The sequence below is a fragment of the Heterodontus francisci genome, unplaced genomic scaffold, assembly GCF_036365525.1.
Source record: "Heterodontus francisci isolate sHetFra1 unplaced genomic scaffold, sHetFra1.hap1 HAP1_SCAFFOLD_570, whole genome shotgun sequence".
Lineage (NCBI taxonomy): Eukaryota > Metazoa > Chordata > Chondrichthyes > Heterodontiformes > Heterodontidae > Heterodontus > Heterodontus francisci.
In genome coordinates this window covers 362791-388529 of record NW_027141150.1, presented here as the reverse complement: position 1 = coordinate 388529, position 25739 = coordinate 362791, and the positions used below count along the sequence as shown (strand labels likewise).

The following is a 25739-nucleotide window of genomic DNA, read 5'->3' as shown; positions in this document are numbered from 1 at the left end:
GACCCATTCAGAACAAATTTAAAAATGTGTATGAAAACCCTGGCAATGAGCCGCCGAAAACATACGCAGCGAGGCGGGGAGAGAGAGAGAGAGAGATTGCGAAGAAACTAGGAGTTAATGGCTGGCAAAACATTTCAATCACATGGTCAGACAAATGAGACAACAACAGAAAAGCAGGGGGCTTGAGCAGTCAAAAAATAAAAGATATCCAGGAGTGAGTTACAGACTGGAATCTAATCGAGGGGTTCGGGGGGTTTATATATAGGATAACAGATACCCGGGAGTGAGTTACAGTCTGGAATCTAATCGAGGGGTTCGGGGTGGTTTATATATAGAATAACAGATATCCGGGAGTGAGTTACAGACTGGAATCTAATCGAGGGGTTCAAGGTGTTTATATATAGAATAACAGATACCCGGGAGTGAGTTACAGACTGGAATCTAATTGAGGGGTTCGGGTGGTTTATATATAGAATAACAGATATCCGGGAGTGAGTTACAGACTGGAATCTAATCGAGGAGTTCGGGAGGTTTATATATAGAATAACAGATACCTGGGAGTGAGTTACAGACTGGAATCTAATCGAGGGGTTTGGGGGGTTTATACACAGAACAACAGATACCCGGCAGTGAGTTACAGACTGAAATCTAATCGAGGGGTTCGGGTGGTTTATATATAGAATAACAGATACCCGGGAGTGAGTTACAGACTGGAATCTAATCGAGGAGTTCGGGTGGATAATATATAGAATAACAGATATCCGGGAGTGAGTTACAGACTGGAATCTATTCGAGGAGTTCGGGAGGTTTATATATAGAATAACAGATATCCAGGAGTGAGTTACAGACTAGAATCTAATCGAGGGGTTCAGGGGTTTATATATAAATTAACAGACACCCGGGAGTGAGTTACAGACTGGAATCTAATCGAGGAGTTCGGGAGGTTTATATATAGAATAACAGATACCCGGGAGTGAGTTACAGACTGGAATCTAATCGAGGGGTTCGGGTGGTTTATATATAGAATAACAGATACCCGGGAGTGAGTTACAGACTGGAATCTAATTGAGGGGTTCGGGGGGTTTATATATAGAATTACAGATACCCGGGAGTGAGTTACAGACTGGAATCTAATTGAGGGGTTCGGGGGGTTTATATATAGAATAACAGATACGCGGGAGTGAGTTACAGACTGGAATCTAATCGAGGGGTTCGGGGGGTTTATATATAGAACAACAGATACCCGGGAGTGAGTTACAGACTGGAATCTAATCGAGGGGTTCGGGGGGTTTATATATAGAATAACAGATACCCAGGAGTGAGTTACAGACTGGAATCTAATCGAGGGGTTCGGGGGGTTTATATATAGAATAACAGATACCCAGGAGTGAGTTACAGACTGGAATCTAATCGAGGGGTTCGGTGGGGGGGTTTATATATAGAATAACAGATACCCGGGAGTGAGTTACAGACTGGAATCTGATCGAGGGGTTCAGTGGGGGGGTTTCTATATAGAATAACAGATACCCGGGAGTGAGTTCCAGACTGGAATCTAATCGAGGGGTTCAAGGTGTTTATATATAGAAAAACAGATATCCGGGAGTGAGTTACAGACTGGAATCTAATCGAGGAGTTCGGGTGGTTTATATATAGCATAACAGATACCCGGGAGTGAGTTACAGACTGGAATCTAATCGAGGGGTTCGGGAGGTTTATATATAGAATAACAGATACCCGGGAGTGAGTTACAGACTGGAATCTAATCGAGGGGTTCGGGGTGTTTATATATAGAATAAAAGATATCCGGAAGTGAGTTACAAACTGGAATCTAATCGAGTGGTTCGGGGGTTTTATATCTGGAACAACAGATACCCGGGAGTGAGTTACAGACTGGAATCTAATCGAGGAGTTCGGGTGGTTTATATATAGCATAACAGATACCCGGGAGTGAGTTACAGACTGGAATCTAATCGAGGGGTTCGGGAGGTTTATATATAGAATAACAGATACCCGGGAGTGAGTTACAGACTGGAATCGAATCGAGGGGTTCGGGTGGTTTATATATAGAATAACAGATACCCGGGAGTGAGTTACAGACTGGAATCTAATCGAGGGGTTCGGGGTGGTTTATATATAGAATAACAGATACCCGGGAGTGAGTTACAGACTGGAATCTAATCGAGGGGTTCGGGGGTGTTTATATATAGAATAACAGATACCCGGGAGTGAGTTACAGACTGGAATCTAATCGAGGGGTTCGGGGGTTTATATATAGAATAACAGATACCCGGGAGTGAGTTACAGACTGGAATCTAATCGAGGGGTTTGGGGGGTTTATATACAGAACAACAGATACCTGGGAGTGAGTTACAGACTGGAATCTAATCGAGGGGTTCGGGTGGTTTATATATAGAATAACAGATACCCGGGAGTGAGTTACAGACTGGAATCTAATCGAGGGGTTCGGGTGGTTTATATATAGAATAACAGATATCCAGGAGTGAGTTACAGACTGGAATCTAATCGAGGGGTTCAGGGGTTTATATATAAATTAACAGACACCCGGGAGTGAGTTACAGACTGGAATCTAATCGAGGGGTTCGGGTGGTTTATATATAGAATAACAGATACCCGGGAGTGAGTTACAGACTGGAATCTAATTGAGGGGTTCGGGGGGTTTATATATATAATAACACATACCCGGGAGTGAGTTACAGACTGGAATCTAATTGAGGGGTTCGGGGGGTTTATATATAGAATAACAGATACGCGGGAGTGAGTTACAGACTGGAATCTGATCGAGGGGTTCGGGGGGGGTTTATATATAGAATAACAGATACCCGGGAGTGAGTTACAGACTGGAATCTAATTGAGGGGTTCGGGGGGTTTATATATATAATAACACATACCCGGGAGTGAGTTACAGACTGGAATCTAATTGAGGGGTTCGGGGGGTTTATATATAGAATAACAGATACCCGGGAGTGAGTTACAGACTGGAATTTGATCGAGGGGTTCGGGTGGTTTATATATCGAATAACAGATACCCGGGAGTGAGTTACAGACTGGAATCTAATCGAGGGGTTCGGGTGGTTTATATATAGAATAACAGATACCCGGGAGTGAGTTACCGACTGGAATCTAATCGAGGGGTTCGGGTGGTTTATATATAGAATAACAGATACCCGGGAGTGAGTTACAGACTGGAATCTGATCGAGGGGTTCAGGGGGTTTAGATATGGAATAACAGATACCCGGGAGTGATTTACAGACTGGAATCTAATCGAGGGGTTCGGGGGGTTTATATATAGAATAACAGATACCCAGGAGTGAGTTACAGACTGGAATCTAATCGAGGGGTTCGGGGGGTTTATATATAGAATAACAGAAACCCGGGAGTGAGGTACAGACTGGAATCTAATCGAGGGGTTCGGGGGGGGTTTATATATAGAATAACAGATACCCGGGAGTGAGTTACAGACTGGAATCTAATCGAGGGGTTCGGGGGGTTTATATATAGAATAACAGAAACCCGGGAGTGAGGTACAGACTGGAATCGAATCGAGGGGTTCGGGGGGGGGGGGGGGTTTATATATAGAATAACAGATATCCAGGAGTGAGTTACAGACTGGAATCTAATCGAGGGGTTCGGGGGGTTTATATATAGAATAACAGATACCCGGGAGTGAGTTACAGACTGGAATCTAATCGAGGGGTTCGGGTGGTTTATATATAGAATAACAGATACCCGGGAGTGAGTTACAGACTGGAATCTGATCGAGGGGTTCGGGGGGGGCTTTATATATAGAATAACAGATATCCAGGAGTGAGTTACAGACTGGAATCTAATCGAGGGGTTCGGGGGGTTTATATATAGAATAACAGATACCCGGGAGTGAGTTACAGACTGGAATCTAATCGAGGGGTTCGGGGGGGGCTTTATATATAGAATAACAGATATCCAGGAGTGAGTTACAGACTGGAATCTAATCGAGGGGTTCGGGGGGTTTATATATAGAATAACAGATACCCGGGAGTGAGTTACAGACTGGAATCTAATCGAGGGGTTCGGGTGGTTTATATATAGAATAACAGATACCCGGGAGTGAGTTACAGACTGGAATCTAATCGAGGGGTTCGGGTGGTTTATATATAGAATAACAGATACCCGGGAGTGAGTTACAGACTGGAATCTGATCGAGGGGTTCGGGGGGGGCTTTATATATAGAATAACAGATATCCAGGAGTGAGTTACAGACTGGAATCTAATCGAGGGGTTCGGGGGGTTTATATATAGAATAACAGATACCCGGGAGTGAGTTCCAGACTGGAATCTGATCGAGGGGTTCGGGTGGTTTATATATAAAATAACAGATACCCGCGAGTGAGTTCCAGACTGGAATCTAATCGAGGGGCTTGGGGGTTTATATATTGAATAACAGATACCCGGGAGTGAGTTACAGACTGGAATCTGATCGAGGGGTTCGGGTGGTTTATATATAGAATAACAGATACCCGGGAGTGAGTTACAGACTGGAATCTAATCGAGGGGTTCAGTGGGGGGGTTTATATATTGAATAACAGATACCCGGGAGTGAGTTACAGACTGGAATCTAATCGAGGGGTTCAGTGGGGGGGTTTATATATAGAATAACAGATACCCGGGAGTGAGTTACAGACTGGAATCTAATCGAGGGGTTTGGGTGGTTTATATATAGAATAACAGATACCCGGGAGTGAGTTACAGACTGGAATCTAATCGAGGGGTTCGGGGGGTTTATATATAGAATAACAGATACCCGGGAGTGAGTTACAGACTGGAATCTGATCGAGGGGTTCGGGGGGTGGGGGGTTTATATATAGAATAACAGATATCCAGGAGTGAGTTACAGACTGGAATCTAATCGAGGGGTTCGGGGGGTTTATATATGGAATAACAGATACCCGGGAGTGAGTTACAGACTGGAATCTAATCGAGGGGTTCGGGGGGTTTATATATAGAATAACAGATACCCGGGAGTGAGTTACAGACTGGAATCTAATCGAGGGGTTTGGGGGTTTATATATAGAATAACAGATACCCGGGAGTGAGTTACAGACTGGAATCTAATCGAGGGGTTCGAGGGGTTTATATATAGAATAACAGATACCCGGGAGTGAGTTACAGACTGGAATCTAATCGAGGGGTTCGGGGGGGGTTTATATATAGAATAACAGATACCCGGGAGTGAGTTACAGACTGGAATCTAATCGAGGGGTTCGGGGGTTTATATATAGAATAACAGATACCCGGGAGTGAGTTACAGACTGGAATCTAATCGAGGGGTTCGGGGGTTTATATATAGAATAACAGATACCCGGGAGTGAGTTACAGACTGGAATCTGATCGAGGGGTTCGGGTGGTTTACATATAGAATAACAGATACCCGGGAGTGAGTTACAGACTGGAATCTAATCGAGGGGTTCAGTGGGGGGGTTTATATATAGAATAACAGATACCCGGGAGTGAGTTACAGACTGGAATCTAATCGAGGGGTTCAGTGGGGGGGTTTATATATAGAATAACAGTTTCCGAACATATGCAATAACATCATTGCCAGGCCAGCATTACTCCTGAGCATCTCCACGGACTCAGTGACGTGGACATTGGCTCAGTCAGCTGCTGCCTCTAATGGTTTCCTCGGGGATACTGCACATGTGGACAGGAACACAGCAGGTGAGCGAGGGTGATGTGTGGCTTGCCGAGCTCATGTCAGTTCCTGTGCAAGCAGAACAGCCTCTGCCCATGCCTAGCTCGCTGCTAGCCCTGCCCGCAGGCCCTGGGTGCCGTCTGCCCTGGCCCTCCGGTGCAGGGCATCGGTGACCTCCCCGGTGCAGTGGGTGCACTGCCGGCTTTGTGACCCCCACAAAGGTCTCTGGTGGGCCCCGTAACAGGTGCAGAGGTGTCAGGCGGGCACGCTGAGGAACCAAGGCCTGGGATGTCCACCGGTGCCCCCTGGGCTTCAGGTCATCCTTGAGCAGGGCACAGAGACGTGTCACCACCCACCGCGAGGAGGGAAGCCTCAGATCACAGGACGATATAGATGGGCTGGTAAGATGGGCGGAGCAGTGGCAAATGGAATTTAATCCTGGGCAGCACAGTGGCGCAGTGGTTAGCACCGCAGCCTCACAGCTCCAGGGACCCAGGTTCGATTCTGGGTACTGCCTGTGTGGAGTTTGCAAGTTCTCCCTGTGTCTGCGTGGGTTTTCTCCGGGCGCTCCGGTTTCCTCGCACAAGCCAAAAGACTTGCAGGTTGGTAGGTCAATTGGCCATTATAAATTGTCACTAGTATAGGTAGGAATATGGGATTAGTGTAGGATTAGTATAAATGGGTGGTTGATGGTCGGCACAGACTCGGTTGGCCGAAGGGCCTGTTTCAGTGCTGTATCTCTAATCTAAGTGTGAGATGATGCATTTTGGGAGGACTAACAAGGCAAGGGAATATACAATGGATGGTAGGACCTTAGGAAGTACAGGGGGACCTTGGGGTACTTGTCCATAGATCACTGAAGGCAGCAGCACAGGTAGATAAGGTGGTTAGGAAGGCATATGGGATACTTGCCTTTATTAGCCGAGGCACAGAATATAAGAGCAGGGAGGTTATGATGGAGCTGTATAAAACACTAGTTAGGCCACAGCTGGAGTACTGTGTACAGTTCTGGTCACCACACTATAGGAAGGATGTGATTGCACTGGAGAGGATGCAGAGGAGATTGACCAGGATGTTGCCTGGGCTGGAGCATTTCAGCTATGGAGAGAGACTGAAAAGGCGAGGGTTGTTTTCCTTAGAGCAGAGAAGGCTGAGGGGAGACCTGATTGAGGTATACAAAATTATGAGGAGCATTGTTAGGTCAGATGGGAAGAAACTTTTTCCCTTAGCGGAGGGGTCAATAACCAGGGGGCAGAGATTGAAGGTAATGGGCAGGAGGTTTAGGGGGGATTTCAGGAAAATACTTTTCACCCAGAGGGTAGTTGGAATCTGGAACGCACTGCCTGAAGGGGTGGTGGAGGCGGGAACCCTCACAACATTTAAGAAGTATTTAGATGGGCACTTGAAACACCATCGCAGACAAGGATACGGGCCAAGTGCTGGAAAATGGGATTAGAAAATGGGTGTTTGATGGCCGGCGGACACCGCATGCTCCTTCTCCAGGGACACCCGGGCGCGAACGTAACTGCGGAAGAGGGGCAGGCAATCGGGGAGGACGGACCCCCCGACGGCCCGCAACCTGGACCTGTGAATTGCCACCTTGGCCAGGCCCAGGAGCAGACCGACGAGGAGATCCTCCTCCCGGCCCACGCCCCTCCGCCCCGGGTGCCCAAAGATCAGGAGCGTGGGACTGAAGTGCAGCCAGAATTTGAGGAGCAGCCCCTTCAGATACTCAAATAGGGGCTGCAACCTCGCACACTCCGTATAAATGTGGAACACGGACTCGTCCAGGCCGCAGAAAGTACAGGCGGCCTGGGAGTCCGTGAACCTACTTATAAGTCTATTGCACGGGACTGCCCTGTGCAACACCCTCCACCCCAGGTCCCCGATGTAAAGGGGGAAGACTCCCGCGCAGAGAGACCTCCATCGGGGTTTCCCCTCGCCGCCAGATGGCAACGCGGACCGCCAGGGCGTGTCCGGCCGGCTGACGAGGGCGAGAAAGTGGAGAGTGTGCAGGAGCAGCCCGTACAGGAAACCCCTCCGCGCCAATTGGAATGGCACGGAGGGCATTTCCGAGAGGCGGCTCGGGTTGTGCGGGACCGGCTCCCGAGGAGGGTTTCGGGGCCTGGGTCCGATGAGCAGTTCCGGCCGAGCGGGGGTCAGCTCAGCCGGGATCGCTCCGCACTCCCGAGCCCCCTCGCCACCCGCAGTGAGGGGTGTCCTGGGGGTTTCGGCTACTCCTCCGCCCGCCGGACCGTCCCCGGAGTCGTCCGCCCGGACAGCCGAGGTGCTCTCCTCCGCGGCGGGGGAGCGCCCTGACTGGAGGCGACCATGTTCCAGACTCGGAAAAGATCCCGGGAAAAGACACGCAACTCCCTCAGAGAGGCACGGCTAACGGACTCCACCGGGAGCTGCGTGTCGTCTTGAAGGCAGTGACACTGGCGGAAAAAATACGTCGCCAGAGCACACCATCTGGGAGGACGCTCGACGTACAGGTATCTCTGCAGGGTCCGAAGGCGGAGAGTCGCAGCCTGGGTGCGGACGCACACCAGCGACTGACCGCCCTCCTCGATCGGGAGACTCAGGACCGCGGCAGAGACCCAGTGTTTCCTCTTGCCCCAGAAGAAATCGACGGGTTTCTTCTGGATCATGGTGGCAAATGCAGGGGGCGGGGCCAAAGTGACCAACCGGTACCACAACATGGAGGCCACCAGTTGGTTTATGACCAACACTCGGCCCCTGTAGGAAAGCACTCGGAGCAGTCCTGTCCAGCGCCCCAGCCGAGTGGTGACTTTCGCCTCCAACTCCTGCCAGTTTGCCGGCCAGGCTTCCTCAGCGGGGCTAAGGTGGACTCCCAGATAGAGGAGGTGCGTGGTGCTCCACGCAAAAGGTGTCATCTCCTCCGGCAGGGAGTCCACCCGCCACTGACCAACCAGGAGTCCGGAACATTTCTCCCAATTGATCCTCGCGGAGGACGCGGCAGAAAAGGTCTGCTGGCAGTCGCGCATCCTCCGCAAGTCAACGGGATCTGTGATCGCGAGGAGCACGTCGTCGGCGTAAGCCGAGAGGACGACCCGCATGGCCGGCTCGCGCAGAGCCAATCCCGTCAACCTCCTGCGAAGCAGGCACAGGAAGGGCTCCACGCAGATGGTATAAAATTGGCCAGACATGGGGCATCCCTGACGCACTCCCCTCCCAAAGCGAAGGGGCGCCGTCAAGGACCCGTTAACTTTGACTAGACACTCTGTGGCGGCGTATAAAAGTCGGACCCGGGCCACGAAATGCGGCCTGAGTCGGAAAGCGTGCAGAGTCCCGAAAAGGAATTCGTGATCCACCCTGTCAAACGCCTTCTCCTGATCGAGGGAGAGAAAGGCGACCGACTGACCAGTCCTCTGGGAAAGATGGATCAGGTCCCGGACCAGGTGGATGTTGTCCTGAATGGACCGGCCCGGGACCGTGTAGGACTGGTCGGGGTGGATCATGTGGGCCAGCACGGAGCCCAGGCGGGTAGACATAGCCCGGGCAAAGATCTTATAATCCGTGCTGAGGAGGGAGACCGGATGCCAGTTTTTAAGCAGGTGGAGATTGCCCCTCTTCGGCAGCAGGACGATGACCGCCCTGTGCCACGAGGGGGGCATCTCCCCGGTCGCCAGCCTTTCCCCCAGGACCCGCGCGTAATCGTCCCCCAGGACGTCCCAGAATGCCCTGAGGAACTCCACGGTCAACCTATCCAGCCCTAAGGATTTGCCCCTCGAGAGCTGGTGGAGGGCGCCAGTCAGCTCCGCCAATGTGAGCGGAGCCTCCAACCCTTCGGCGCCCTCCGGGCTGAACTGCAGCAGGTCCTCCCACAAAACTCTGCGCGCATCCTCGCTGGACGGATCCGGAGAGAACAACGCACTGTAATAAGTACGGACCAGGAGGCTCATTCCCTCCGGATCTGTGATGGAGGATCCGTCGTCGGCCAGCAGCTCGATGAGCTGCTTACGGACCCCCCGCCATTTTTCCAGCGAGTAGAAGAAGGGTGAGGCGCGGTACAAATCTTCCAGGATCTGGATCCGCGACCTCACGTACGCGCCTCGGGACCCTATGAGCTGCAGGTGTCTCAGCGCGCCCTTCTTCTCTTTATCTGCCTGCCACAGGGCCGGGTCCACGACGGCATGACCGAGGCGGGACTCCAAGTCGAGCACCTCCCTCTCAAGGCGCCCGATCTCGGCTTCCCGCCTCTTGGTCGACCCCTTCGCGTACTCCTGACAGAAGACGCGGATGTGAGTCTTGCCCACATCCCACCATCGCCTCAAGGAGGGGAAGCCCCCCTGCTTCCTTCTCCAGTCGGCCCAGAATCGACAGAACGAGTCCCGAAATCGCTCGTCCTCCAGCAGCCAGTTGTTAAAGTGCCAGTACGCGGACCCCGCCCGCATGCGGAGCGGAGTAAACTCCGCCCACACCAGGCGGTGGTCCGAGCACGGCACCAGCCGCATGGAGGCCGCCGAGATGCGGGAGACGTACGCCTGCGAAGAATAGAGGCGGTCGATTCGGGACCCTCCTCCTCCAGACCTCCACGTGAAGGTGCTGGAGTCGGGATGGAGATTCCACCAGACGTCCACCAAGTTAAGGGAGCTGAAGTGCACCTGGCCCTCCACTCCCCCAGCAACCCATTGAGGAACACATTAAAACGGCGCCTCTCAACCAGTTTCACGCCCGCGCGCTTCCCTGCTTTCTTGAGGGCGGCACGGACGGACTGGATGATCAGCGCCAGTCTCGACCAGCGGTCGAGGGCCAGCTGAACTTTATTGCGGCAACCCCTGCAAGCCGTGAGGAAATCCCGGAGTTCCGCCGTGGGGATGAGGGGAGATTCGGTGGGAGGCACGAGGGACTCCACCACCTCACTGGCGATGGAATCAAGATCGTCCTCCGTGCCCCGCACCAAATCCCCATCCTCCTCCGGGTCGTCACCGCCAGCGGCCGATACATCCACCGCACACTGTGGGGCGGACGTCCCGGCCGCGCCAGCTGGTCCCGCCTCCGTCACGATCCCACCCCCAGGATCGATGGCGGAGGAGTCCTCTCTGGGTTCTATTGTGAAACTGGAGCCTGTGGGCGCCAGCAGTTCAGGACTCCCCTCCACCTCCATCCCCAGGCCAATGAGTGGTCCAGGGGAGACAGAAGTTCCCGACTCCGGAAATCCAGCCGGAGCCGAGACCGGAGGCGGAGAGAGGAGGCCATCTCCCGCTCCGCCAGCACCCACAGGCCCAGCAGATAGGGAATTACACAGATTGGCCTCTGGGTCGGGCACATCCCGGGCGGCAGCGTCAGGCTGTTGGGAGGGCGGCCCCTCACAGGTCCCGCTCTCACCGAGGACAACCGACCCATCGGCCAAAGAGTGATTTCTCCCGTGTGGTCTAAAGATTCTCCTACCAAGGGCGGGCCCCCCACCTCAGGAGTTGACAAGATCACAGGGGCATCTCCCGCACCTGCATTCCGAGGGGTGGAGGGCTCCCGCCCAGGGCTCGAGGCCCTGATCGTGCTGCTGGCAGAGGGAGCCTGAGGACCCACGTCAGAAGATGGACCCCGTGGTTCAGGGCCTTGGTCAGAGGAGGGACGCGGAAACTCAGAGACCTCCATGTCATCAGGGGCCTCTGCCTCCGCACCCACCTTTTGTCTGGTTACCCTGGACCTGAGCCCAGCCCTGGGGCAGGTGGATTCCCCGAGATCGGGCCTTGGGCTGAGCTCAGACTCGGGTTGTGTCACCGTGTCCAGGGGGTGTGCCTCTCGATGTTTATTTCTCCTCCGCACCTTCCTTCCACTTGGACGGGCACCTCCCCTCTCTGCCAGAGGCCGTGAAAATCACAGCCTCCATCAACGACTGAACGCGATCTGGTGGAGGTGTAGAGGGGGGGGGGGTGGGAGGAGATGCCACCCTGGGCCGCCGAGGTGGAATTGGCAGCCGGGAGGTTGGGGCAGTTCTTACGAACATGCCCCACCTCCCTACAGACATGGCACTGTGCCCCGTCCAAGGTCTAGATGACACCGTCCCCTGGAACTCTACATTGAAATGGCCCTCTGTAACCTCCTTCCGCGCCAGCTGCATGAATAACTGGCGGCGGAAGGAGTACACGCGTCGGAGGCTGTTCTCCCGAAGACCGAGCGGGACTGGGGTGAGCCCCGTCTTTACCTCCCCCAGATGGTGCAGGTGGGGAAGGAGGAGCTCACCAGGAATGAAGGGCGCGACGTTGGATAAAATGACCCTTTGCGCAGTGGCCTCCAGGGGGGTCCACTGGCTGAAAGGTCCCGCCCACGGTGAGCCCCTTGTTCAGAGCCAGGGACACCGCCCGCTCGGTCTTCAGGAAAAACACTGCCTTCCCGTACATTTTAGAGGCTGCAACAATGGCCGAAGGGCCGACAACCTCGGCCATTGCTTTCACGCATGCCTCTATAGTCATGTTCTTGTAGACGTAACTCTTGACCCCATACTTCGATGTTAATAAAGCAAACGGTGACGGGGCAACAGGTGCAGCTGCAGCAGCAAATGAACGGGAAAGGACTTGCCATGGGGTCTGAGAGCCACGCCCACCCTTAAGAGATAAACTAACAGCTTTTAAACGAATGCAATATGATGGGAGTGGTGGGGGTAGAGGAGAAGAGGGGTGCAAAGGAAAAGGACAAGGAGAGAGGATAGACAGCCGAGTGTTGGAAGGGAGAAATGAGCTGCCAGGATGTTGCTGTGGTTCGGTGGTTGGAGCCCCTTACTTTAGCGTTCACAGTTCTGTCTTCCAGTTAGGGGAGGGTTCTTCGCCCGGGTCGGCTAGAGCCGCCCGGTTCTCTCCTCTCCGCTGTTCTGTAAAGACTTTCTTCAGCCGGGCAGCTCCAGCCGTCCCGACCCACACAGTTGGAGGTGGGGAGGGAGCCCCTTTTGTGCAGGATGGCAGACAAACACAGGAGCAATACAGGGGCTCCCTATCGAATTTGGCAGCCCCACCCCTGGATCTTCCAGTGCCTCCTCCCTCCCCCAACAGTCCAAACAACAACCAGTTCTCTGGTGCTCCAACACTCACCTCTCCAAAATGACTCTCAGGTCTTCTTAGTCTAGAAAAAGTTCCACAATAAATGCAGCTGTCTCCACTCTACAGTCACCTCTCTTTAGTAAGCCACTCTGCTCTCTCCTCTCCAGTTACTCCACTCTGCTCTCTCCTCTCCAGTTACTCCACTCTGCGCTCTCCTCTCCAGTAACTCCACTCTGCTCTCTCCTCTCCAGTTACTCCACTCTGCTCTCTCCTCTCCGGTTACTCCACTCTGCTCTCTCCTCTCCAGTTACTCCACTCTGCTCTCTGCTCTCTCCTCTCCAGTTACTCCACTCTGCTCTCTCCTGTCCAGTTACTCCACTCTGCTCTCTCCTCTCCAGTTACTCCACTCTGCTCTCTCCTCTCCAGTTACTCCACTCTGCTCTCTCCTCTCCACTTACTCCACTCTGCTCTCTCCTCTCCAGTTATTCCACTCTGCTCTCTCCTCTCCAGTTACTCCACTCTGCTCTCTCCTCTCCACTTACTCCACTCTGCTCTCTCCTCTCCAGTTACTCCACTATGCACTCTCCACTCCAGTTACTCCACTCTGCTCTCTCCACTCCAGTTACTCCACTCTGCTCTCTCCTCTCCAGTTACTCCACTCTACTGTCTCCTCTCCAGTTACTCCACTCTGCTCTCTCCTCTCCAGTTACTCCACTATGCTCTCTCCACTCCAGTTACTCCACTCTGCTCTCTCCACTCCAGTTACTCCACTCTGCTCTCTCCTCTCCAGTTACTCCACTCTGCTCTCTCCTCTCCAGTTACTCCACTCAGCTCTCTCCTCTCCAGTTACTCCACTCTGCTCTCTCCTCTCCAGTTACTCCACTCTGCTCTCTCCTCTCCAGTAACTCCACTCTGCTCTCTCCTCTCCAGTTACTCCACTCTGCTCTCTCCTCTCCAGTGACTCCACTCTGCTCTCTCCTCTCCAGTGACTCCACTCTGCTCTCTCCTCTCCAGTTTCTCCACTCTGCTCTCTCCTCTCCAGTTACTCCACTCTGCTCTCTCCTCTCCAGTTATTCCACTCTTCTCTCTCCTCTCCACTTACTCCACTCTGCTCTCTCCTCTCCAGTTACTCCACTATGCTCTCTCCACTCCAGTTACTCCACTCTGCTCTCTCCACTCCAGTTACTCCACTCTGCTGTCTCCTCTCCAGTTACTCCACTCTGCTCTCTCCACTCCAGTTACTCCACTCTGCTCTCTCCTCTCCAGTTACTCCACTCTACTGTCTCCTCTCCAGTTATTCCACTCTTCTCTCTCCTCTCCACTTACTCCACTCTGCTCTCTCCTCTCCAGTGACTCCACTCTGCTCTCTCCTCTCAAGTTACTCCACTCTGCTCTCTCCACTCCAGTTACTCCACTCTGCTCTCTCCACTCCAGTTACTCCACTCTGCTCTCTCCTCTCCAGTTATTCCACTCTTCTCTCTCCTCTCCACTTACTCCACTCTGCTCTCTCCTCTCAAGTTACTCCACTATGCTCTCTCCACTCCAGTTACTCCACTCTGCTCTCTCCACTCCAGTTACTCCACTCTGCTCTCTCCTCTCCAGTTACTCCACTCTACTGTCTCCTCTCCAGTTACTCCACTCTGCTCTCTCCTCTCCAGTTACTCCACTATGCTCTCTCCACTCCAGTTACTCCACTCTGCTCTCTCCAGTCCAGTTACTCCACTCTGCTCTCTCCTCTCCAGTTACTCCACTGTGCTCTCTCCACTCCAGTTACTCCACTCTGCTCTCTCCTCTCCAGTTACTCCACTCTGCTCTCTCCTCTCCAGTTACTCCACTCTACTGTCTCCTCTCCAGTTACTCCACTCTGCTCTCTCCTCTCCAGTTACTCCACTATGCTCTCTCCACTCCAGTTACTCCAGTCTGCTCTCTCCACTCCAGTTACTCCACTCTGCTCTCTCCTCTCCAGTTACTCCACTCTACTGTCTCCTCTCCAGTTACTCCACTCTGCTCTCTCCTCTCCAGTTACTCCACTCTGCTCTCTCCTCTCCAGTTACTCCACTCTGCTCTCTCCACTCCAGTTACTCCACTCTGCTCTCTCCACTCCAGTTACTCCACTCTGCGCTCTCCTCTCCAGTTACTCCACTCTGCTCTCTCCACTCCAGTTACTCCACTCTGCACTCTCCTCTCCAGTTACTCCACTCTACTGTCTCCTCTCCAGTTATTCCACTCTTCTCTCTCCTCTCCACTTAGTCCACTCTGCTCTCTCCTCTCCAGTGACTCCACTCTGCTCTCTCCTCTCCAGTTAATCCACTCTGCTCTCTCTACTCCAGTTACTCCACTCTGCTCTCTCCACTCCAGTTACTCCACTCTGCTCTCTCCTCTCCAGTTATTCCACTCTTCTCTCTCCTTTCCACTTACTCCACTCTGCTCTCTACTCTCCAGTTACTCCACTATGCTCTCTCCACTCCAGTTACTCCACTCTGCTCTCTCCAATCCAGTTACTCCACTCTGCTCTCTCCTCTCCAGTTACTCCACTCTGCTCTCTCCACTCCAGTTACTCCACTCTGCTCTCTCCTCTCCAGTTACTCCACTCTACTGTCTCCTATCCAGTTATTCCACTCTTCGCTCTCCTCTCCACTTACTCCACTCTGCTCTCTCCTCTCCAGTGACTCCACTCTGCTCTCTCCTCTCCAGTTAATCCACTCTGCTCTCTCCACTCCAGTTACTCCACTCTGCTCTCTCCACTCCAGTTACTCCACTCTGCTCTCTCCTCTCCAGTTATTCCACTCTTCTCTCTCCTCTCCACATACTCCACTCTGCTCTCTCCTCTCCAGTTACTCCACTATGCTCTCTCCTCTCCAGTTACACCACTCTGCTCTCTCCACTCCAGTTACTCCACTCTGCTCTCTCCTCTCCAGTTACTCCACTATGCTCTCTCCACTCCAGTTACTCCACTCTGCTCTCTCCAGTCCAGTTACTCCACTCTGCTCTCTCCTCTCCAGTTACTCCACTCTACTGTCTCCTCTCCAGTTACTCCACTCTGCTCTCTCCTCTCCAGTTACTCCACTCTGCTCTCTCCTCTCCAGTTACTCCACTCTGCTCTCTCCTCTCCAGTTACTCCACTCTGCTCTCTCCTCTCCAGTTACTCCACTCAGCTCTCTCCTCTCCAGTTACTCCACTCTGCTCTCTCCTCTCCAGTTACTCCACTCTGCTCTCTCCTCTCCAGTTACTCCACTCTGCTCTCCTCTCCAGTGACTCCACTCTGCTCTCTCCTCTCCAGTGACTCCACTCTGCTCTCTCCTCTCCAGTTTCTCCACTCTGCTCTCTCCTCTCCAGTTACTCCACTCTGCTCTCTCCTCTCCAGTTACTCCACTCTGCTCTCTCCTCTCCAGTTATTCCACTCTGCTCTCTCCTCTCCAGTTACTCCACTCTGCTCTCTCCTCTCCAGTTACTCCACTCTGCTCTCTCCTCACCAGTTACTCCACTCTGCTCTCTCCTCTCCAGTTACTCCACTCTGCTCTCTCCTCTCCAGTTACTCCACTCTGCTCTCTCCTCTCCAGTTACTCCACTCTACTGTCTCCTCTCCAGTTACTCCACTCTGCTCTCTCCTCTCCAGTTACTCCACTCTGCTCTCTCCTCTCCAGTTACTCCACTCTACTGTCTCCTCTCCAGTTACTCCACTCTGCTCTCTCCACTCCAGTTACTCCACTCTGCTCTCTCCTCTCCAGTTACTCCACTCTACTGTCTCCTCTCCAGTTACTCCACTATGCTCTCTCCTCTCCAGTTACTCCACTCTGCTCTCTCCTCTCCAGTTACTGCACTCTGCTCTCTCCTCTCCAGTTACTCCACTCTGCTCTCTCCTCTCCAGTTACTCCACTCAGCTCTCTCCTCTCCAGTTACTCCACTCTGCTCTCTCCTCTCCACTTACTCCACTCTGCTCTCTCCTCTCCAGTAACTCCACTCTGCTCTCTCCTCTCCAGTTACTCCACTCTGCTCTCTCCTCTCCAGTTACTCCACTCTGCTCTCTCCTCTCCAGTGACTCCACTCTGCTCTCTCCTCTCCAGTTACTCCACTCTGCTCTCTCCTCTCCAGTTACTCCACTCTGCTCTCTCCTCTCCAGTTATTCCACTCTTCTCTCTCCACTCCAGTTACTCCACTCTGCTCTCTCCTCTCCAGTTACTCCACTATGCTCTCTCCACTCCAGTTACTCCACTCTGCTCTCTCCACTCCAGTTACTCCACTCTGCTCTCTCCTCTCCAGTTACTCCACTCTTCTCTCTCCACTCCAGTTACTCCACTCTGCTCTCTCCTCTCCAGTTACTCCACTCTACTGTCTCCACTCCAGTTTCTCCACTCTGCTATCTCCTCTCCAGTTACTCCACTCTGCTCTCTCCTCTCCAGTTACTCCACTCTGCTCTCTCCTCTCCAGTTATTCCACTCTGCTCTCTCCTCTCCAGTTACTCCACTCTGCTCTCTCCTCTCCAGTTACTCCACTCTGCTCTCTCCACTCCAGTTACTCCACTCTGCTCTCTCCTCTCCAGTTACTCCACTATGCTCTCTCCTCTCCATTTACTCCACTATGCTCTCTCCACTCCAGTTACTCCACTCTGCTCTCTCCACTCCAGTTACTCCACTCTGCTCTCTCCTCTCCAGTTACTCCACTCTGCTCTCTCCTCTCCAGTTACTCCACTCTGCTCTCTCCACTCCAGTTACTCCACTCTGCTCTCTCCTCTCCAGTTACTCCACTCTACTGTCTCCTCTCCAGTTATTCCACTCTTCTCTCTCCTCTCCACTTACTCCACTCTGCTCTCTCCTCTCCAGTGACTCCACTCTGCTCTCTCCTCTCCAGTTACTCCACTCTGCTCTCTCCACTCCAGTTACTCCACTCAGCTCTCTCCACTCGAGTTACTCCACTCTGCTCTCTCCTCTCCAGTTATTCCACTCGTCTCTCTCTTCTCCAGTTACTCCACTCTGCTCTCTCCTCTCCAGTTACTCCACTATGCTCTCTCCACTCCAGTTACTCCACTCTGCTCTCTCCTCTCCAGTTACTCCACTCTACTGTCTCCTCTCCAGTTACTCCACTCTGCTCTCTCCTCTCCAGTTACTCCACTATGCTCTCTCCACTCCAGTTACTCCACTCTGCTCTCTCCAGTCCAGTTACTCCACTCTGCTCTCTCCTCTCCAGTTACTCCACTCTACTGTCTCCTCTCCAGTTACTCCACTCTGCTCTCTCCTCTCCAGTTACTCCACTCTGCTCTCTCCTCTCCAGTTACTCCACTCTGCTCTCTCCTCTCCAGTTACTCCACTCTGCTCTCTCCTCTCCAGTTACTCCCCTCAGCTCTCTCCTCTCCAGTTACTCCACTCTGCTCTCTCCTCTCCAGTTACTCTACTCTGCTCTCTCCTCTCCAGTTACTCCACTCTGCTCTCTCCTCTCCAGTTACTCCACTCTGCTCTCTCCTCTCCAGTGACTCCACTCTGCTCCCTCCTCTCCAGTGACTCCACTCTGCTCTCTCCTCTCCAGTTTCCCCACTCTGCTCTCTCCTCTCCAGTTACTCCACTCTGCTCTCTCCTCTCCAGTTACTCCACTCTGCTCTCTCCTCTCCAGTTATTCCACTCTGCTCTCTCCTCTCCAGTTACTCCACTCTGATCTCTCCTCTCCAGTTATTCCACTCTGCTCCCTCCTCTCCAGTTACTCCACTCTGCTCTCTCCTCTCCAGTTACTCCACTCTGCTCTCTCCTCTCCAGTTACTCCACTCTGCTCTCTCCTCTCCAGTTACTCCACTCTACTGTCTCCTCTCCAGTTACTCCACTCTGCTCTCTCCACTCCAGTTACTCCACTATGCTCTCTGCACTCCAGTTACTCCACTCTGCTCTCTCCACTCCAGTTACTCCACTCTGCTCTCTCCTCTCCAGTGACTCCACTCTGCTCTCTCCTCTCCAGTGACTCCACTCTGCTCTCTCCTCTCCAGTTTCTCCACTCTGCTATCTCCTCTCCAGTTACTCCACTCTGCTCTCTCCTCTCCAGTTACTCCACTCTGCTCTCTCCTCTCCAGTTATTCCACTCTGCTCTCTCCTCTCCAGTTACTCCACTCTGCTCTCTCCTCTCCAGTTACTCCACTCTGCTCTCTCCACTCCAGTTACTCCACTCTGCTCTCTCCTCTCCATTTACTCCACTATGCTCTCTCCTCTCCATTTACTCCACTATGCTCTCTCCACTCCAGTTACTCCACTCTGCTCTCTCCACTCCAGTTACTCCACTCTGCTCTCTCCTCTCCAGTTACTCCACTCTGCTCTCTCCTCTCCAGTTACTCCACTCTGCTCTCTCCACTCCAGTTACTCCACTCTGCTCTCTCCTCTCCATTTACTCCACTCTGCTCTCTCCACTCCAGTTACTCCACTCTGCTCTCTCCTCTCCAGTTACTCCACTCTACTGTCTCCTCTCCAGTTATTCCACTCTTCTCTCTCCTCTCCACTTACTCCACTCTGCTCTCTCCTCTCCAGTGACTCCACTCTGCTCTCTCCTCTCCAGTTACTGCACTCTGCTCTCTCCACTCCAGTTACTCCACTCTGCTCTCTCCACTCCAGTTACTCCACTCTGCTCTCTCCTCTCCAGTTATTCCACTCTTCTCTCTCTTCTCCACTTACTCCACTCTGCTCTCTCCTCTCCAGTTACTCCACTATGCTCTCTCCACTCCAGTTACTCCACTCTGCTCTCTCCTCTCCAGTTACTCCACTCTACTGTCTCCTCTCCAGTTACTCCACTCTGCTCTTTCCTCTCCAGTTACTCCACTATGCTCTCTCCACTCCAGTTACTCCACTCTGCTCTCTCCAGTCCAGTTACTCCACTCTGCTCTCTCCTCTCCAGTTACTCCACTCTACTGTCTCCTCTCCAGTTACTCCACTCTGCTCTCTCCTCTCCAGTTACTCCACTCTGCTCTCTCCTCTCCAGTTACTCCACTCTGCTCTCTCCTCTCCAGTTACTCCACTCTGCTCTCTCCTCTCCAGTTACTCCACTCAGCTCTCTCCTCTCCAGTGACTCCACTCTGCTCTCTCCTCTCCAGTTACTCTACTCTGCTCTCTCCTCTCCAGTTACTCCACTATGCTCTCTCCTCTCCAGTTACTCCACTCTGCTCTCTCCTCTCCAGTGACTCCACTCTGCTCTCTCCTCTCCAGTGACTCCACTCTGCTCTCTCCTCTCCAGTTTCTCCACTCTGCTCTCTCCTCTCCAGTTACTCCACTCTGCTCTCTCCTCTCCAGTTATTCCACTCTGCTCTCTCCTCTCCAGTTACTCCACTCTGCTCTCTCCTCTCCAGTTACTCCACTCTGCTCCCTCCTCTCCAGTTACTCCACTCTGCTCTCTCCACTCCAGTTACTCCACTCTGCTCTCTCCTCTCCAGTTACTCCACTCTGCTCTCTCCTCTCCAGATACTCCACTCTGCTCTCTCCTCTCCAGTTACTCCACTCTGCTCTCTCCTCTCCAGTTACTCCACTCTACTGTCTCCTCTCCAGTTACTCCACTCTGCTCTCTCCTCTCCAGTTACTCCACTCTGCTCTCTCCTCTCCAGTTACTGCACTCTGCTCTCTCCTCTCCAGTTACTCCACTCTGCTCTCTCCTCTCCAGTTACTCCACTCAGCTCTCTCCTCTCCAGTTACTCCACTCTGCTCTCTCCTCTCCACTTACTCCACTCTGCTCTCTCCTCTCCAGTAACTCCACTCTGCTCTCTCCTCTCCAGTTACTCCACTCTGCTCTCTCCTCTCCAGTTACTCCACTCTGCTCTCTCCTCTCCAGTGACTCCACTCTGCTCTCTCCTCTCCAGTTACTCCACTCTGCTCTCTCCTCTCCAGTTACTCCACTCTGCTCTCTCCTCTCCAGTTATTCCACTCTTCTCTCTCCTCTCCACGTACTCCACTCTGCTCTCTCCTCTCCAGTTACTCCACTATGCTCTCTCCACTCCAGTTACTCCACTCTGCTCTCTCCACTCCAGTTACTCCACTCTGCTCTCTCCTCTCCAGTTACTCCACTCTTCTCTCTCCACTCCAGTTACTCCACTCTGCTCTCTCCTCTCCAGTTACTCCACTCTACTGTCTCCACTCCAGTTTCTCCACTCTGCTATCTCCTCTCCAGTTACTCCACTCTGCTCTCTCCTCTCCAGTTACTCCACTCTGCTCTCTCCTCTCCAGTTATTCCACTCTGCTCTCTCCTCTCCAGTTACTCCACTCTGCTCTCTCCTCTCCAGTTACTCCACTCTGCTCTCTCCACTCCAGTTACTCCACTCTGCTCTCTCCTCTCCAGTTACTCCACTATGCTCTCTCCTCTCCATTTACTCCACTATGCTCTCTCCACTCCAGTTACTCCACACTGCTCTCTCCACTCCAGTTACTCCACTCTGCTCTCTCCTCTCCAGTTACTCCACTCTGCTCTCTCCTCTCCAGTTACTCCACTCTGCTCTCTCCACTCCAGTTACTCCACTCTGCTCTCTCCTCTCCAGTTACTCCACTCTACTGTCTCCTCTCCAGTTATTCCACTCTTCTCTCTCCTCTCCACTTACTCCACTCTGCTCTCTCCTCTCCAGTGACTCCACTCTGCTCTCTCCTCTCCAGTTACTCCACTCTGCTCTCTCCACTCCAGTTACTCCACTCAGCTCTCTCCACTCGAGTTACTCCACTCTGCTCTCTCCTCTCCAGTTATTCCACTCGTCTCTCTCTTCTCCAGTTACTCCACTCTGCTCTCTCCTCTCCAGTTACTCCACTATGCTCTCTCCACTCCAGTTACTCCACTCTGCTCTCTCCTCTCCAGTTACTCCACTCTACTGTCTCCTCTCCAGTTACTCCACTCTGCTCTCTCCTCTCCAGTTACTCCACTATGCTCTCTCCACTCCAGTTACTCCACTCTGCTCTCTCCAGTCCAGTTACTCCACTCTGCTCTCTCCTCTCCAGTTACTCCACTCTACTGTCTCCTCTCCAGTTACTCCACTCTGCTCTCTCCTCTCCAGTTACTCCACTCTGCTCTCTCCTCTCCAGTTACTCCACTCTGCTCTCTCCTCTCCAGTTACTCCACTCTGCTCTCTCCTCTCCAGTTATTCCACTCTTCTCTCTCCACTCCAGTTACTCCACTCTGCTCTCTCCTCTCCAGTTACTCCACTATGCTCTCTCCACTCCAGTTACTCCACTCTGCTCTCTCCACTCCAGTTACTCCACTCTGCTCTCTCCTCTCCAGTTACTCCACTCTTCTCTCTCCACTCCAGTTACTCCACTCTGCTCTCTCCTCTCCAGTTACTCCACTCTACTGTCTCCACTCCAGTTTCTCCACTCTGCTATCTCCTCTCCAGTTACTCCACTCTGCTCTCTCCTCTCCAGTTACTCCACTCTGCTCTCTCCTCTCCAGTTATTCCACTCTGCTCTCTCCTCTCCAGTTACTCCACTCTGCTCTCTCCTCTCCAGTTACTCCACTCTGCTCTCTCCACTCCAGTTACTCCACTCTGCTCTCTCCTCTCCAGTTACTCCACTATGCTCTCTCCTCTCCATTTACTCCACTATGCTCTCTCCACTCCAGTTACTCCACTCTGCTCTCTCCACTCCAGTTACTCCACTCTGCTCTCTCCTCTCCAGTTACTCCACTCTGCTCTCTCCTCTCCAGTTACTCCACTCTGCTCTCTCCACTCCAGTTACTCCACTCTGCTCTCTCCTCTCCAGTTACTCCACTCTACTGTCTCCTCTCCAGTTATTCCACTCTTCTCTCTCCTCTCCACTTACTCCACTCTGCTCTCTCCTCTCCAGTGACTCCACTCTGCTCTCTCCTCTCCAGTTACTCCACTCTGCTCTCTCCACTCCAGTTACTCCACTCAGCTCTCTCCACTCGAGTTACTCCACTCTGCTCTCTCCTCTCCAGTTATTCCACTCGTCTCTCTCTTCTCCAGTTACTCCACTCTGCTCTCTCCTCTCCAGTTACTCCACTATGCTCTCTCCACTCCAGTTACTCCACTCTGCTCTCTCCTCTCCAGTTACTCCACTCTACTGTCTCCTCTCCAGTTACTCCACTCTGCTCTCTCCTCTCCAGTTACTCCACTATGCTCTCTCCACTCCAGTTACTCCACTCTGCTCTCTCCAGTCCAGTTACTCCACTCTGCTCTCTCCTCTCCAGTTACTCCACTCTACTGTCTCCTCTCCAGTTACTCCACTCTGCTCTCTCCTCTCCAGTTACTCCACTCTGCTCTCTCCTCTCCAGTTACTCCACTCTGCTCTCTCCTCTCCAGTTACTCCACTCTGCTCTCTCCTCTCCAGTTACTCCCCTCAGCTCTCTCCTCTCCAGTTACTCCACTCTGCTCTCTCCTCTCCAGTTACTCTACTCTGCTCTCTCCTCTCCAGTTACTCCACTCTGCTCTCTCCTCTCCAGTTACTCCACTCTGCTCTCTCCTCTCCAGTGACTCCACTCTGCTCCCTCCTCTCCAGTGACTCCACTCTGCTCTCTCCTCTCCAGTTTCCCCACTCTGCTCTCTCCTCTCCAGTTACTCCACTCTGCTCTCTCCTCTCCAGTTACTCCACTCTGCTCTCTCCTCTCCAGTTATTCCACTCTGCTCTCTCCTCTCCAGTTACTCCACTCTGATCTCTCCTCTCCAGTTATTCCACTCTGCTCCCTCCTCTCCAGTTACTCCACTCTGCTCTCTCCTCTCCAGTTACTCCACTCTGCTCTCTCCTCTCCAGTTACTCCACTCTGCTCTCTCCTCTCCAGTTACTCCACTCTACTGTCTCCTCTCCAGTTACTCCACTCTGCTCTCTCCACTCCAGTTACTCCACTATGCTCTCTGCACTCCAGTTACTCCACTCTGCTCTCTCCACTCCAGTTACTCCACTCTGCTCTCTCCTCTCCAGTGACTCCACTCTGCTCTCTCCTCTCCAGTGACTCCACTCTGCTCTCTCCTCTCCAGTTTCTCCACTCTGCTATCTCCTCTCCAGTTACTCCACTCTGCTCTCTCCTCTCCAGTTACTCCACTCTGCTCTCTCCTCTCCAGTTATTCCACTCTGCTCTCTCCTCTCCAGTTACTCCACTCTGCTCTCTCCTCTCCAGTTACTCCACTCTGCTCTCTCCACTCCAGTTACTCCACTCTGCTCTCTCCTCTCCATTTACTCCACTATGCTCTCTCCTCTCCATTTACTCCACTATGCTCTCTCCACTCCAGTTACTCCACTCTGCTCTCTCCACTCCAGTTACTCCACTCTGCTCTCTCCTCTCCAGTTACTCCACTCTGCTCTCTCCTCTCCAGTTACTCCACTCTGCTCTCTCCACTCCAGTTACTCCACTCTGCTCTCTCCTCTCCATTTACTCCACTCTGCTCTCTCCACTCCAGTTACTCCACTCTGCTCTCTCCTCTCCAGTTACTCCACTCTACTGTCTCCTCTCCAGTTATTCCACTCTTCTCTCTCCTCTCCACTTACTCCACTCTGCTCTCTCCTCTCCAGTGACTCCACTCTGCTCTCTCCTCTCCAGTTACTGCACTCTGCTCTCTCCACTCCAGTTACTCCACTCTGCTCTCTCCACTCCAGTTACTCCACTCTGCTCTCTCCTCTCCAGTTATTCCACTCTTCTCTCTCTTCTCCACTTACTCCACTCTGCTCTCTCCTCTCCAGTTACTCCACTATGCTCTCTCCACTCCAGTTACTCCACTCTGCTCTCTCCTCTCCAGTTACTCCACTCTACTGTCTCCTCTCCAGTTACTCCACTCTGCTCTTTCCTCTCCAGTTACTCCACTATGCTCTCTCCACTCCAGTTACTCCACTCTGCTCTCTCCAGTCCAGTTACTCCACTCTGCTCTCTCCTCTCCAGTTACTCCACTCTACTGTCTCCTCTCCAGTTACTCCACTCTGCTCTCTCCTCTCCAGTTACCCCACTCTGCTCTCTCCTCTCCAGTTACTCCACTCTGCTCTCTCCTCTCCAGTTACTCCACTCTGCTCTCTCCTCTCCAGTTACTCCACTCAGCTCTCTCCTCTCCAGTGACTCCACTCTGCTCTCTCCTCTCCAGTTACTCTACTCTGCTCTCTCCTCTCCAGTTACTCCACTATGCTCTCTCCTCTCCAGTTACTCCACTCTGCTCTCTCCTCTCCAGTGACTCCACTCTGCTCTCTCCTCTCCAGTGACTCCACTCTGCTCTCTCCTCTCCAGTTTCTCCACTCTGCTCTCTCCTCTCCAGTTACTCCACTCTGCTCTCTCCTCTCCAGTTATTCCACTCTGCTCTCTCCTCTCCAGTTACTCCACTCTGCTCTCTCCTCTCCAGTTACTCCACTCTGCTCCCTCCTCTCCAGTTACTCCACTCTGCTCTCTCCACTCCAGTTACTCCACTCTGCTCTCTCCTCTCCAGTTACTCCACTCTGCTCTCTCCTCTCCAGATACTCCACTCTGCTCTCTCCTCTCCAGTTACTCCACTCTGCTCTGTCCTCTCCAGTTACTCCACTCTACTGTCTCCTCTCCAGTTACTCCACTCTGCTCTCTCCTCTCCAGTTACTCCACTCTGCTCTCTCCTCTCCAGTTACTGCACTCTGCTCTCTCCTCTCCAGTTACTCCACTCTGCTCTCTCCTCTCCAGTTACTCCACTCAGCTCTCTCCTCTCCAGTTACTCCACTCTGCTCTCTCCTCTCCACTTACTCCACTCTGCTCTCTCCTCTCCAGTAACTCCACTCTGCTCTCTCCTCTCCAGTTACTCCACTCTGCTCTCTCCTCTCCAGTTACTCCACTCTGCTCTCTCCTCTCCAGTGACTCCACTCTGCTCTCTCCTCTCCAGTTACTCCACTCTGCTCTCTCCTCTCCAGTTACTCCACTCTGCTCTCTCCTCTCCAGTTATTCCACTCTTCTCTCTCCTCTCCACGTACTCCACTCTGCTCTCTCCTCTCCAGTTACTCCACTATGCTCTCTCCACTCCAGTTACTCCACTCTGCTCTCTCCACTCCAGTTACTCCACTCTGCTCTCTCCTCTCCAGTTACTCCACTCTTCTCTCTCCACTCCAGTTACTCCACTCTGCTCTCTCCTCTCCAGTTACTCCACTCTACTGTCTCCACT

General features: G+C 52.8%; 1 protein-coding gene across 1 annotated transcript in view; it reads left to right on the top strand.

Annotated features, from left to right (window-relative positions):
• The window catches only part of LOC137362310 (perforin-1-like), a 116067-nt gene that overhangs the window by 587 nt on the left and 89741 nt on the right, over positions 1–25739 (top strand). The window lies entirely within an intron of this gene.